The sequence below is a fragment of the Phaethon aethereus genome (assembly GCF_964289735.1).
Source record: "Phaethon aethereus genome assembly, chromosome: 2".
NCBI lineage: Eukaryota > Metazoa > Chordata > Aves > Phaethontiformes > Phaethontidae > Phaethon > Phaethon aethereus.
This window is the reverse complement of record NC_138582.1, coordinates 54,963,609-54,979,123: the sequence shown is the minus strand read 5'-3', so window position 1 is coordinate 54,979,123 and position 15,515 is coordinate 54,963,609.

The following is a 15,515-nucleotide window of genomic DNA, read 5'->3' as shown; positions in this document are numbered from 1 at the left end:
TACAGAGACATTTTTGGCTTCATGACAGTCTGTCTGTATAGTTGTTCTTTTCTAACTGTCAATTAATCCAAATTTCATTCTCTTCTTTATGAACTAAGAAATCTCAGCCCACTTCTGTCTCTTCATTCTGCTTTTTTATGACCTGGCTTCTCATAATGCTTAAGCTTTAACCTAACTATGCTAATGAGAGCTTAAGGTTTCAATTAGCTACTTACAGGGAGTCAGGAAAAAAATTCCTGCTGTTTTTGTTTATTTGTTTTCTGATCTTCCTCTGAAGCATCAGAAATTGACAACATCTGGACCAAAAATTAAAGCATTTAGGCCACTATCTGAAGAAAATTTGTGTCATTGGTGTGTCTGCTCACATACTCAAGTCTATTCAGCTGGACAGCACTTTCTCTCCTTGTCATGGCAATGGAGCATGAGGTTCATTTATTACATTTCTTGGCCTTCTGATGTACCAGAAGATATGGCTTATCTATTGGAATCATCTTGGTTTAAGTTATCAGATAATTTCCTTAGCGTTGCAGAGGCGTTGGTCATTAATTTGAGTCATCTATTCACTATCTGTAACATAGACCTTTTGAAGACTGAACTATCTGGCTTAGCTAGAAAAAGTCTTTGGGCTTGATTTAAGGAAATTGGGCAGCTTGAATATCTTCTGAATACATAGATGAAACAACATGAGGACATTGTTCCTGCTGGCCCTAAGTTCAGCATATACCTCCAACTATCTTCCTTGTCTATGCAAATTGAAACATCTCATGCTATTCTCTATAAAGCATACATTCAGCCCTCTATTTATTCTTACAGCTTTTATTTAAACCTTCTGCAGCTTTTTAACAGCTCTGTTGAATTGTTGACACCAAATTGGGCACAGTATCCTTTTAGTGTTTTCACTGTTACCACTAGCTGTAAGTGAATGTCTTTGCTGGTAGCTTACAGTCTAAGTGCTATTGAGAAAAAAACTCCATTAAACATTTTCTAATTGGCAGATGCCATGAAGGGGAAGGTTTATACAACCTTCAGCAGGGAGAAAAGCACCAAAGATACTTGGTGTGGAGAAATAACAATGCTGAAGGGAAAAGGCAGGAAGAAAATCAGAGTAAAGCCCTACCCGACAGGAACAGTCTTACCAACGAGAAACCAGGGAACACTGCTGTGTTTAACACAGAGGGAAAAACTTGCCATTTACATATTAATAACAAAAGCAGCAGGTCTAGTAAACAACATGTGCGTAATGAAAGACCTCATAAAAAGGGGCCAGAACCAAGTGGTTTTTGGGAAAAGGTGTCAATCCATAGAGTCAAAGTGGAATGTCAAATCTGAAATACAGCAAGTTGAAAGGTATGGATATAGAGGTGGTGCAGGGTGTAATAATGTAAGACTTGCCATGGTTACACAGTGGTTCAGCAATGGAAAAACTCAGTCCAAAGGAAAGGATTTTTTTATGTGCAATAATGACAGTTTTTAGCCTGTAATCAAAATGATCAGAAAAATAATATTATAGCAGTTCTGAGGAGTCCTGAAGGTAAACTGAATAAAGGAAAGGGGGAAGCACGGTATAACATGATAATTCAATTGGGTGAAAGCTGATTTCCTGTTTTCCCAAGGGTCTGCAAAATTTGATAAGTCAATTCCTTCTGGGCAGCCTTCCTGCAGCATCGGTGAAATTCTGCAACCAAATTACTTCCAGTCTTTCTGAAGAAATGTACTTCTGTGTTTTGGGACGTTTTCATTCCTGTGAGTAACACTTACAGAAAATGCTGGTATCAGAAAGAATACAACACCCTTTATGGCGCTTCAGTTCTCCAGCAGTGAGTGTTTACAGAGACCTAACTCAGGTGGCTAATTTCACCTTCTGTGAAAAGCCCGCTAAGCTGGAAATAGATTCCAAACATTTTGATTGTTTGCAATATTGCAAAACAGTAACATCTTTGCAGAATAACAAAATAGCAATTGAAGCTAGATGTACCTGCCAGCATACAGAAGAGCACAACACTGTCCGCAAGACACAGGGAGTTCAGGATCTCCGGAGTTAAACCCATACCTGAAACTCTGGCTTATTTGTGTAACTTTGGAAAGACTACTCTTTCTGTCTTTCATCTGCGTCTATCTGAGGCAATTCTTGTCAGGGAACAACTACACACTCCAGTACTACCACAGTGTATTGCGGCAAGTAAGAAACTTTGAGGTAGGGTTTTATTCCCTCCTCACCTGTCTCTGCATCATCCCCACTGCTACCACGCAGTAGGACTGCTAGCGTATTGGGAGAAGGGAGTACGGTATTTGTCACAACAGCACACTGCTACTACAGACAGCAAGGAGGAGGCACAGATGGGACAATTTGCGCTGTTTGTAAATCTGTGTAATGTCAGGTCCTGAAATCAATAGGGAGCTTGTTTCATGGTTGTAAACATGGCTCTTTGAACCTCCTTTGGCAGTACTTGCTCCTGAGAGTGAAGCGTGACCATGCCCTGCAGCAGTTCGGATCTTGGTGTCATTCCACTGCTAAATAAACTTATCAGAACTACCTTCGTGTATGCCTGTGCTCCAGCCCAGCGCCGTGTTTGCTGAGTGTCTCAGTGCGTCCAGTTGCAAATGGAAAACAAACTGCAGGTCCAGAACTATGGAGGAAAGGAATTTAAAGATGAGGTGTTGCTGACCTGGTAATTCCGCTTATGTTAAGGCAACTCCTACAGACAGTGAACATGGTAATTAAACTTGGTAAGATCTGTTCTAACTGTTCTGTTAACTCCATTTAACAGACACAGTCTTTCTTCATGAAGTGTCTCATCTGAAGAGCCCCTTATAGCAATAGCAAAATACCATCATGAAGGACTTATTTTATTCTACAAACCTATTTGCAATTAAAACATTCAGCAAAACACAACATACCTTCTGTCTTTTTCCTTTCTTCCACAACAAAAATAGTATTCTGGCAGAGAATATCTTTTTCCACCTATTTTTCCTTCCCAATGATTACTAAAGCCAAAGATATAGTCTTTCCATTTGAATTCAGAGCACTAATAAATGTGACAAAGCATTTAAAAATATTTAGCTATCAAACTGCAATTCAACGGTCTTCATGCATGATTTCTTTCTAACCACTGCAAAACGTGCCACCCTAGTAGCTTTCAAGGATTAAAAATGAGAACACTACTGTTTGTATGGACATTGATGTTAATGATGTACCATTAATTACGTAAACTGTTAGCTGAAAAATTAATAATCTCTTCTCTCTGAAGTCAATTATATATAAACAAAGGTAACAAATGTTTGTTATAGCAGAGTAGGGATTCTGGTGCAATATAAATCGTGACAGCAAAGGCTTAGAAGTTTCTTTCTAACCAGATATTGCAATATTAACTCAGAGTACAATTAGAAAAATGCAGCAGGATCAGAAAATTCAACAATCTTCTTGCTTTGATGTGCCATTTTATTTTACAAACTTAAGCACATATGTCCTTGGGAAGAGAAAATAAAAATTCCTAATAGATAAATAATAGATGAGATTGTAGTATAACACCAGTTCTTGAAAGGGAAATTACAGAGCATTTTGTGGAGGTCTGTGACGAATAAGTTGTTTGTGCAACTCTTCTTTCCTCTAGTTTTTACCTATTAATTAATTACATTAAATTATAACTGTATCAGTCAAGACAACTAACCTGAGTTGGTTTGCAGCAGCTTAAATTTAAGTTCTTTCCTAGTCTTACATTCTTTCATGAGCAATTGCTGCATTCACTACAGAAATGTTACGCACCCTACCTTCACCCCCAAGATATTTCTTTAAGAGGTTTTCTTTTAAAAGGTGCTACAAACAGTGAAGAGTTTGTATGATACAAAACATACCACAGACCATTATCACTGGAAGCAAAGATCACAGCCAGATTTTGAAAGCTTTCCCAGAACAAAAAGATTGAGGTACTATCTACTGAGTAAACAGTGTTTCATGAGACTTCACCATTTATTTCAGTAGCCCCACGGATGTCATTGGCACTGGAAAATTATACTTGAGAATGTACTTTCCTTTCAATATGTCTATCCAATGCTCTAAAGACTAATTTATTTAAGGTAACATATTTCAAATTAAAAAAAAATAAACTTCAAGTTGACTTGTGTATTTAAAGACAAATACTATGTCTTGGTTCATGAAAATTCCTGTCTGTCTTCATATGTAAGCCATAAGAGTACCTATGCCTTTGCCGGTGGCTGATTTCCCTTAGCCTGCTGCCGTCCCCAGACACCCTGTCCCGCACTTTCATGCAGAACGGTTCTGCTGAGGCTGATGCCAGAAGGTACTTTCATGTGCTGGTGTATATAGCAGGCACACTGCACCAGTGGATCTGTGTTGGAGCACCAATGAAGGAAAAAAGTGACATCTCATGCATAAAGCAGCATAATAAAAAAACCTACTATACAAAGAATTTGTGCCAAAACCACTACATTCAGCAGTAATAGGTTTTTAACAGACCACACACCAGGCTGAAGATGCACCAAGCTCTCCATTATCTGCTGGCTGGACTCTTTCTTCATTTGCCATAATATCTAGGCTGTGAACCACACAGCAGAAAAGATTTGCATGTCACCTCGCCAGCTGTTTTACTCTGCAAGTTCTTCAAACATTGAAAAGAAAATACAGCATTGCCTTACAAGGGCAGAGTGAGGAATAAAATCGTGCTTGTGTGGGCTGTCGGATTCTTTTTGGAACAAACGCTGCACCCCTGGGCCCCATCCCAGACACAAGGCTCGGGAAGCGCTGTGTTGGAAGGCATCCTCTAGAACAGCTGCTGTCCCTGACAGATGTGCCAGCGCCAGCACAGCAACCAGAGGGGCCGTTTCCATAGTGATTGCAAACTTTGCTTGTGTCATTCCTTCTCCAGGGCCGGTAAGCAGTCACTGAATTACTCCCTATCAATGCAAACGTGCATGTAAGACTTTTACAAGCAGCAGCCTACGGTTGTAGGCACAGGAGCTAAACTGACACCTGTGACACACCTTGGCTGTTTCTAGTCTCATGGAAGAAAAAAATAATTTCCTTTTATCCCTTTCTCAATATACTGTTATTTTAAGAGTCATACTATTACTGGCTTTTTTATTATTTCAAGCTTGTTATGACACTCAACACTTTCAAAAGTTGCAAAACAAAGTGACATTCATGTTAAGTGGCATGAGTAACAGCAACAGAAAAATGTGTTGAAAATCTGAATATCATTATGCATTTAGATGATAATATTGCAGTTACTCAAAAGCTATTACTGTAATATCTTGCAACCTACTGCAAGGCATTGCAGTATTCCGTGTCTGTGTGTTGTTAGTGGGTCTTAGTCCAGTGCATATTTATTTTTTCCGTAATGTTCACTAAATGCTATCAGCTGCGGCTCGATCATTAAGCTCTTCTATCTCCCTCTTCTTTACCCTTAATCTCCCTTTCCATTTCTTCCCTTCTTCTTTAACTCATATGCACATATGTGTGCTATTTCAAAGACCCATACCAAATGAATTAAGTCAGGGTCATGCACATCCACAGGATTATCAGAGTTGAAAGAATGATCCACAGTGAATAATGCGTTCACCATAATGCAGAGGTGTTATAGTGTTAAAGTATGAACCATGGCAAGAGATGCTAGGAGATGGCAAAATATAGACATGATATAAATAATAATGGAGATCATCAATTTGCATTTCACAAAAAATATTAACCATCTGAAACTGAAAATAGCTGTGGTGTTGCCTAATTCTTTTTAAATTGATTGGAAACATGGATGGTTTTCTAACATTTGAGCATCTGAGGACAATTTGTGGATTTAATCGTCAGCTTTGTTTTGACGAAAACCACATATCTTGGATGTTGTATTTCGGTCCTGTTGCTCTGTGTTTGGTATACAACTGTATCAAGACTCTTTAGATTTTTGATCAATTTCAAAGAAAGACTTAATATTTGACTTTTGGGAGGCTTTAAGCAGGGGAGAGCTTTTCTGATTCTGACGTTTGAGGCATGAAGTACAAAGAATCAAGAACTTCAGATGTTCCCGGGGTACATGTGAGTGAGGTGATATACAGGCCTAATTACTGCGGTCAGCAGAATCTCAAGAGCTGCTCCGTCGGTGTTTGTAAGGAAAGTACCTGCTTGCAGTGACGACATCTCCTCCAAACCCCACTCGCAGTGGCAAACACAAAGGGGCCTCTCATAGTTACATCTAAATCACTTCTGAAGGACGGTCTGAGGAATAGCGTACTCTCAAATTTACCTGCTTCTTGGAGTTTAGCAGCAATGTACAATCTATGTGCCAAAATATCTGCAGGAGCCCCCATGGAAAGCCAGCTGGGAACTCCAGTGGAGAAATTAGATGGCTCTGGATAGTTTCGGCGTGTTATACTTGAGAGTTCACTTCCCAGTTTCGTACCTCGGTAGATGGTGAATCTGATTTTGACAGCCACTAAAGGACATTGAGGAAGAAGATACCCAACGGGATTGAAGGTCATTAAAGGTAGAAAGAAGCCGAGAAGAATGTTCATAGCCAAAAACCTTACACATCTCAATTTCCTTTAATCCTACTTCCAACGTCTAGTTCAGGTACAGATATTTGCACTTGCAAACTGGAAAGTTTTGATACAAGTTGGGAAATCACCCATTGGAAGTAAAAGAGTAAGAAAAAAGCCAAGGCCTTTGTGGATGACAAAATAACTTTGAGCCATGTTCTGTGGTTCTGGAAAAAAAAAAAAAAAGATTGCAAACTAGAGTGTGAGGTAAGGTATTTCCCAGAGCAATAAACAAAAATTAATGCTTTTGTGTAAGTTTTCGGAAAATCTCATTCATGCCAGACCTTATTCACCTTCACGAAACATTTTCTCCAATTGGAACAGGTGCATGGAGTGACTGTGGAGACAGAAAGAGGAACATAAGCCTGTCTTACACAAGAGAATAGAAGTGCTTAACTTTTTTCACCTAACAAAATGAAGGCTGAGAGGAGATACTATTGCAGTCTATAAATATATCACGAGGTAAACATTAAGGAGAGAGGAGAGGTCAGTGTTGACAGAAAATTATATGACTGTAAATTGGCTATGAATTTTAGGCTGGAAATAGTAAGAGTCAGTACAAAGCAAAGTACAAAACAGAGAATCTTTCTTGGTTGATCTGGGCAATATTTTTTTCCTTAAATGAAAAGATCATAACAAGCCCTGTGACAGCTTTGAGTGTTATCAGGTGAGAGAGCTCTGCTGCTACATACGTTTTTCCTTTGCAACCTGTGATGTCTTTTCCTTCAAAAGGCACATTTTGGACCTTTATGTCTGCATTTTGGGTCAAGCTGATGAATGAAATATGTTCACTTGAAATTAAATTCAGGTTAAAAATCAGTTACCTTGCTCAGGACTCAGTTTCGTGAAGGATTTGTATGTAGGAATTACCGTCCTAGCAAGAGATCTGGACCCGTAACCCTTCATATAACAAAGCATCTCCGAACCTGTAATCAAATGAAGTAGGAGTCCTCTTGATTTCATCCTGTAATTTAGTAATCGCATATTTTGGTTCTCAGCCTAGTGTTATTTTGTTCAAACGTCATCCCTTCCAGTACCTCATTTCCTCAGAGTATCTTTTTTTACTTTTTCTTATTGTAATTGGAAAATAATAATGTATGATGCAAATATACCACCAGTGGGGCAAAGAAGCCTTTTACTTGTTTGTAGCATCCACATCTGCCTTATATAAAAATCACTCAGCATAGCTGGCAACTTCCTTTTACACTGAAGACTAATATTGTTCTAAGCTTTATCTCAGATGCTATTTACTGTGTTGGCTGATGTTAATGGCAAAGCCAAGGATAAATTAATCAGTGGAGCTATTTTACCAATTCATCACACAGCAACTTACTCGATTTTATTAATGATTTACTGACTCACTTGGGGACTTTCCTTTTTACAATAGTAGTATAAAAGACCAAATAGGAATGATTAATTTATAGAGACATTTACAAATTTTCCACTCCTGTATTGATAACAAAAAAGGAGTAAAGAAACCCCCAAACCAAACAATTAAAAAACCCCCACTCAAATCCCCAAACTAAACCCTACTTACCCCTCTCAAAGCTTGCAATTCAACCGGGAGAACGATGACACTGCCTTGAGATCTGACTTCTGCGGAGCTGGTACTCCAAACGCAACATGACCTTGTTCATATTTCAGCGAGAGAGCGACGGGCAGGCCAGGAGCAGCCCAGGCTGCCGGGGCGGCGATCGGCCCTTTGCCCGTCCTGCAGCAGGCCGGGCGAGTGTGCGGCGGGCTCCGCAGCACAGAGCTGGGCCCCGGCTCGCAGCACTCCCCGCGCAGCTGGGGCTGGGCTTCGCGGAGACGTCGCCAGCTCGCCTACCTGCACCGCCTTCTCCTGCCCTTCCGGTCCCTGGTGGGGCAGGACCATTTTGGCTTCTGGTGTCACTCTGTGCTTGTGCCCTGGGAGACACCTGGGAGCAGAGCGATGGAAAGCACCCGCAGGATGGTAACCTCCTCGTTTCAGCGACTGGAAAAGTCCTTCCTCATCCTCAGGCATTCTGTTAGCTTGCATATAGAACAGCTTCTAACAACAGAAAAGAGTTGCATTTTTTTATTTAAAAACCGAGTAGAGGGTCTGACATTGCAGGGCTCCAGGAGTGAGCCCTGGAGTACGTACAGCTTAAATCTTTCCCTGCCCAAAGCACACGCGGGCATGGCCAGGCGTTACAGTGAGGTAGACGTATTATTGCAAACTGCTGTAGCGTTCCTCTGTCTCACATTTGCACTCAGCAGTCCAGAAATGGGTGTATTTCAGGGATAGCTTAGGTGACACACTAACACTGAAGAATTTCTTTTAAATGTAAAACTGCCTGTCGTGTTCAGCTTCCTCAGGCTTGCAAAGCTGTTGTAAAAAACAGTACAGACAACTGCCATACCCTGCATTTTATCAAGCATGCTGACAATGCCACAATCTCGGTGAAACAAGATTTCACAAAAACTTTTGTAAATCAGAATATGAGGACATTGAGAAGAAGATGCAATCTTCCCTGCCGTCTTGGACTTCCTGGCTCTTCTGGAGAAGCTTTGAATTGTAAAGTGAATATGAATGGATTCAGGTTCCTCAAATTTGCCATATTGTACCCAGAAATATTTCAGTCTGTAAATTTTTCCAGTTCAGATGAAGAAGCAGGATATCACAGTACTATTGTTAGGTATAATTTCACACGTACAAAGATGAAATGTTGTAATTCAATATTTAGTCATTAAAAATATATGGCATATCAAAATAGTGACACACTACAAAATCAGAAGCTTGAGAAAGCAAATTAATTAATGTAAATAAATAAATGAATAATAAAACAAGTTTAAAGGATTTCATCATTATTTGATAGGAATTGGTTCAGAAGCCAGGAAGGCCAGTAACATCCTCTAGGTTAGAGAAATAAATCTTATCTTTTCAACATTGTAAAATAGATAATAAGGCTTTCTAAGCATAAATTTGCCTCTAAATACGCTACTGAAGGAATACAGTTCACCCTAGTATTGTTCAGGAATAAGCTTTTGATGAAAGAAAACCGACAATATCCTCAGTCATCATAGAGGAATATGGAATAATGTCCACTAACTAGAGCTATATTATTATATATGTGTTTTCAAACAGAACAGTCAATTGCTCTTTTTCTCCCCCCTTTCTCTAATTTTCAGTCTTATTCGTACCTTTGCCACAAGCCTTGTCTGCTCCTTAAGATCACAGTACAGACCTCTTATTTCATCCCCTAATGCAGACTTAATAGCCTCTTTGTCAGGGTTGCCAAACTCTCAGTAATGTTTATTTCCCCTCAGTTCCTTCCAGCCTGATATTGCTGGAAGAGGTCACTTCACATCACAAGTAAGGATAAAAAACCTGGCAGTATAGTATTGGCGTGCTAAGGCTCAACATGCAATTGTGCCACCGTTCACTCTCGCACAAGGGTAGCAACACCGGGCACTATGTGGTAGCAAGCATCTGCATCTGCATCCCACTTCAGTTATGGAGGTGGGAACCAGCTACAGAGGTGGGATGTGTAATGCTGGGGACAGAGGGAAAGTGTCCTGCTTTCTGCTACTTGAGGTGTGGCCTCCTCGAGCAGAGCATGGGCTCAGGAACACCGCTTGAACCACTCCCATCCTGCAATGAGTGGACATTGACTGTAACAGCAGCCTGTTGCCACCCCAAAAAATGGCTTTAAACAGGCAGCTTCACCTACTCAGTGACTAAGATGTAGTGGGTGAATGGAGCCCTGAGATGGCAAAAAGATGAGCTTGTTGGAGGAAAAAGAGAAGATGGATATCCTCCAAAAGAAAGAGGTCATACTGATGAGTTCAGAGATTTGCTGGAGAAAAAATCCAAAATTTGACAAGTTCTTCTTTACTACTATATATGTCTCTAAAAGCCTTACAAAAATTCCCACACGGAAGTTTTAGTAAAACAAAATTAATGTTCTCCATTGCTGCTGGCTTTTCCATTGTATACCCTTATTTCCTTCCATACGCAGCCTCACACTTTCAAAAGTTAAATATTTATTACCAAGATTATTGTTGTTTATTTAAACTTGCAAATAGACAAACAAAAACAGATCTGTCACATAAATAGCAAAATTGTGAATTTTCCCAGTGCTGAATATCATACTAGTAACATCTACCATGGCTACCATGCTGTCCTTTTCTGGAAAGATAAGTTATTATTCAGAAAGGCAGAATTTCTTGTAGAGGGAATAAAGACAGGATATGCTTACAATATTGTAATGCTCAACCATTTTTCTTTGAAAATCCCTAGGGAATTGAAGACATAAATAGTGGCAAGAGATTCTATTATCTGTTCTTAGAACGAGACTCTTAATGAGGGTATTTGCCACCATCCTGAAGAACAATGGTTAAACAAAAGTGTTTGTAAAGTCAACAGCTAAAAAATGTCAGGCTTTTACATCATAATTTTGAAAACTTGTGACATATTTGTGAAAAATAAAATTTATATATGTCTGCTCTGCTGCTCAGCAGACTGTAGAGTAAGAAGAGGACATAAATAGTTTAACATAAAACTTCTGGTCCTCTGAAAGGTGAGACAGAAGTCTTTTAATTATTCCTCAGAAAAAAGCTTTGTAACTATGACAAGCACGAGATGAGACAGCACGATTCAAGCAGTAGAGAATCTGGCTGGACAGAAAAATTTAGTCTAGGCTTTTTACAGTACTGCAGACCTCATTCTCCACTGACTGGAAAGATATTCCAGCTTGTAAACAACACTGCAGGTTTTTACATGGGTCATGCATAGGCGTGCATTCAGCTTCACCGAAGTACTGGAGAACTAGGTCCTTTGTGGATACCGCTAGAGTTTCCTCCAACTTTTTCAAAGAATAAAGGCTTTTGCAAAAAGCTAGAAAAGGTGATTTTGTTCATTATGCTGTTGCTGCATGGTCTTTTTCGCCCTCTCTGTACGGTCTCTGCCAGTTGCTTTTACCTGGCAGGCCACTGTCTTCCCAAGGAAGAACACTGAAAAATGCACATAGTCTTCTTGTCCCTAAGAAGTGTACATCAGCCTTAATGTAGCGGGATGACCTTCAGTGATGGGCTTGAAACATGAACAAACTGAGTTCTATTATAAAAAACACTGCATAAACTCACAATATCTGCAAGCCACAATCAGTTTTCAGTACCCAGATCTCTCACTGGTATAAATACAGGGAAAACAAAGTTGCAAAAAACCCCAAAATTGGAAGTAAATGAATCCAAGGATAACATAAGAACCTTAGTATTTTATATATTCAACCTGATCTCAGTAGGAGAGTGTTTTGGGATACTGATAAACTATTCACATTATACAATTACAGTTTTTGATTTCCCAGAGGAGTAAAGCTGTATGATGTTCTGTTGTGTGTACCTTACTCCATACAGAGATAATTTCTACAGGAGGTCATTAGTTCTGCATAAACTTTATTATAGTTGCACCTGAAGCTCTTTAAAATCCTTCATGCTTGAAAGATTAATTGAGTTGGATTGGCCTGGAAATTTAAACCTTTTTATACGCTTCCCTAAGGCCTCTAACTCTTCTGAAATCAAGACTTTCTTTCCATTATTTTCAAGCCACTCAAACTTCATTTTCCCACTTATCATGTCAATCTAAAGAAATATCACGTGTTTGTCTTTTGTTCTTCTCTGTTCAGAGGTAGGTAGAGAGCCCTTGGGACTTACGGGATCATTACGTTTCCTTTTGCTTGGAAAGAGATTTCATGAAAACCTTTAATTTCTGCCGTGTAAGGTAGGAAGCAATGTTCTTCACCACCAAGATTTAATTTGCAGTATTGTGGTCATCCTTAACAGCACAAGCTTTATCAGTACAACTTTATGACTGGAGGTACTTTCAGCCTGTTTAAAGTCTCCAGCCCTCTATCTCGCACAGAACAAGCTCCACCTCAGAAGAGAGATCTGCTAAAACCAACATCTTGTTTCCCTGCTTTTAAGACGTACTTGTCTCTGTATTTTCTTCACCAAAGTGTGTGTGTGGGGTGGCACTGATTGCTGCTAAATCCCTTTCAAATTACTTAATTTTTGTCACAAATCTTTAAACAAACAGTGCAGCAAAACAGCTATATTGTACAGAGAGTGACTGGGACAGATTCACTAGCAATTTCTAAACATTAAGGTAGATTTATGACTGGACTGCCACAAAACAGCTGGAGCATACCTATAAATATAGGTGATCTTCATTTTCACAATGTCACAGGAAAGAACTAGTTTAATGAGTGAGGTATTGCACTTAGGAGTTAATCCTATGAAGTCTGGTATAAACAGTGAAGACTTCCCCCTCACCACTTCACACCTATCTTTCTGAAGTGCTTGTCTTCATGATTTTTCTTGTTGAATTTGTTATATATTTTTAAAAAATCTTCTCACATACCTTTTCAAGCACACAATTTTGCTTTGTCTCAATTATTTCAAACTCTTAATGTATGCGGAATAAAACACAAGAATTCTGGTGTTAGGACTCTGCAGCCAGAAAATGTCAAGCTGTATGAGACAGATTGGTATTGTTAATAGCTGGAGTTATCGGCGCAATAAAGTCTCTGGACCAATTCACACCAACATAAATTACTGGCTGCACTTATTAAAATGTTCATTTGTTGTTTAATGATGGCTTTAAATGATAATTTATCTAGTTTAATATCTTATTAAAAATTTAAGAGATACATGCATAGCCATTAATTTATGCATTACCAGAGATAAAATGTAAGGAGATAAATTCAGGTAAATGTATGTGGGTATAGACTTTAATCATACTAATGTCTTTCCATTCAGGCTCAAGTCTCTGCCTGCCAAAAGCTGGAAGTCTAAAATAGGGACTAATCCAAAAATCACAGGGTAATATTGCTTCTTAAACATCTTCATCAAAACGCTTCTGATGCCTTTAAACTGAGAAAAATCAAATCAGTCTTCCGGAGGACTTGAAAGTGTTTTTCTCAGAGACAGAAGTAGAGATGCAACACTACTGCAAAAAGCGGGGATTCTCACCTGGAGGTATCTGGCAAATAGACCTCTCTGATGTGATGAGTACCCATATGTTAGGCTGGTAGCGGTGAGGAGGTAGTCAGGAAACTGTGATGACTCTATTGGCAAGTTACCTGGGAGTGTCCAAAATCCTGTGATTAATGGTGCTGAATGTATTTTTGCAAAAGTTAGGAGAGAGAAAGAGGACTGCAAGATGGCACAATTTGCCATTGACTTGACATTTCTTAGATGAGGATTAGGACAGGAATAGACAGAAGAACTGAAGGTTTCAGCACTGGTGGATGAGGAAATGAAATTTAGGTTCAACAACAGAAATTAATGTATGTGAGCGTAAATAATGTCCTCTGCTCCAGCACCTATCTGGAAACTCAGGAATATTGCTGAATGAAAGAATTTGGAGTCAGTGAGAGCAGATGATAGTAACTCCATGATGACTAAGGATGTCATAATCCAGAACAATTTAGTTTTGTATCCCCAGAATAAATAATCTCAGAGAAGCAATCCTCCTGTCCCTGCTTCCCAACCTAAAAGAGACCAAACTGTGAAAGATAACATAGCAGTGACTAGTTTGAGAGGAACTTTGCTACTGATTTTCCTATGATATCCTTAATTTTCTGGTCAGATTTCCACACGGTTGCACCAAGGCTCCAGCTGCCCATCATAGCGTCACAGGCATAATGGTGGCTGCCTGGTCCCCACTGCTGTACCCCCTGCCACCGCAGGCAGTACACCGAGCAGAAGTGGTAATGGGAAGGGATGTGTTCTCTGATAACAGGGGAATCACACGTTTTGCTCATTACGATGCCACAGAAACTGCCTCCGCCAAAAGCTAACAAACCGTGTTACTGACCTATTTCATGTCCTTCCTGCTATATCCTCCTCGTCCTCTTTGTTGCTTGGGTCTGTTTCTTATATATACACATACATATATATCTTGCTTAGAGAAACACTTTTTGCAGAATGTTCCTCGTATAAAATGGAATTGATGCAGATAGTAACAATAGCCTTATTACATTTTATAGCCTGGGAGGGTTCATACAATGGCAGTAAACGTCTTCCCTCTCTGTGATTTGGGGCAGCTATATTTTATATAGGTTTTCACTTAATCTTGACCTGACAAACACTCAAATATGGATCTCAAGAGATACATCTTTTAAAAAAGAAGCATGGCATTAAACTGTATTATGCAATTCATGAAACAGCATGAAACAGCATGAACTGCATAATAAACTGTATTACACAACTAATGAAACTCATGAAAGAGCAAAAGCCAGTTCAATGTCCTCAACAATAGGGGAGAGTATTTATACTGACATAGCAATTTAATGCTGTTTAATATATAATTGTCTAGTAAGAAATTTAAACATAATTTGAAAACGTAAAAAATTATACTCACCAAACCCAATTTATTTTATTCTTTCTATATCATCCTTTTGTCTTCTTAGGTCACTAGTATCACAAGAAGTTGGGCTGCATGGTTCATACGTTTATCATGACTTCAGCTCCCTGAAAATTTCAACTGACTTGAACACTTAATCTGCTGCTTTGTTCACTTCTGTGATAGGATTGCTTTCACCTAATTATCTTGGACAATGGCAAAAAAAGAAAAAGTGAAGAGTTTGAGAGATTTCAAAGACTAGTTTCCCCTGTTCAATGTATTTTTGAAGTCTTGGTAGTGAGAGGAAAAAAAAGAACTGTGTTCATTTTTAGGAGGTCCTTTTTTTTGATAGAAGCAAATTCTCCCCTTGGAGCTTCATTGCCTATATTAAAAAGGAGGAATAAAGTAGATACTTTGTAAACTACAAGCAAATGTAAGTTAGACTGCCTGAACTCTCTGAACTTCTGCCTATTTCCAAAAGGGAAGGGTCTTTATATATCTTTATGCCTCTTTATCTTTGCGTATCTGTGGGTTTGTGATGGTGGATCTCTGAAAGGCAGGGAGTTTAAGTAAATACATGGGGTTTTTTCCTATTGTCATCATC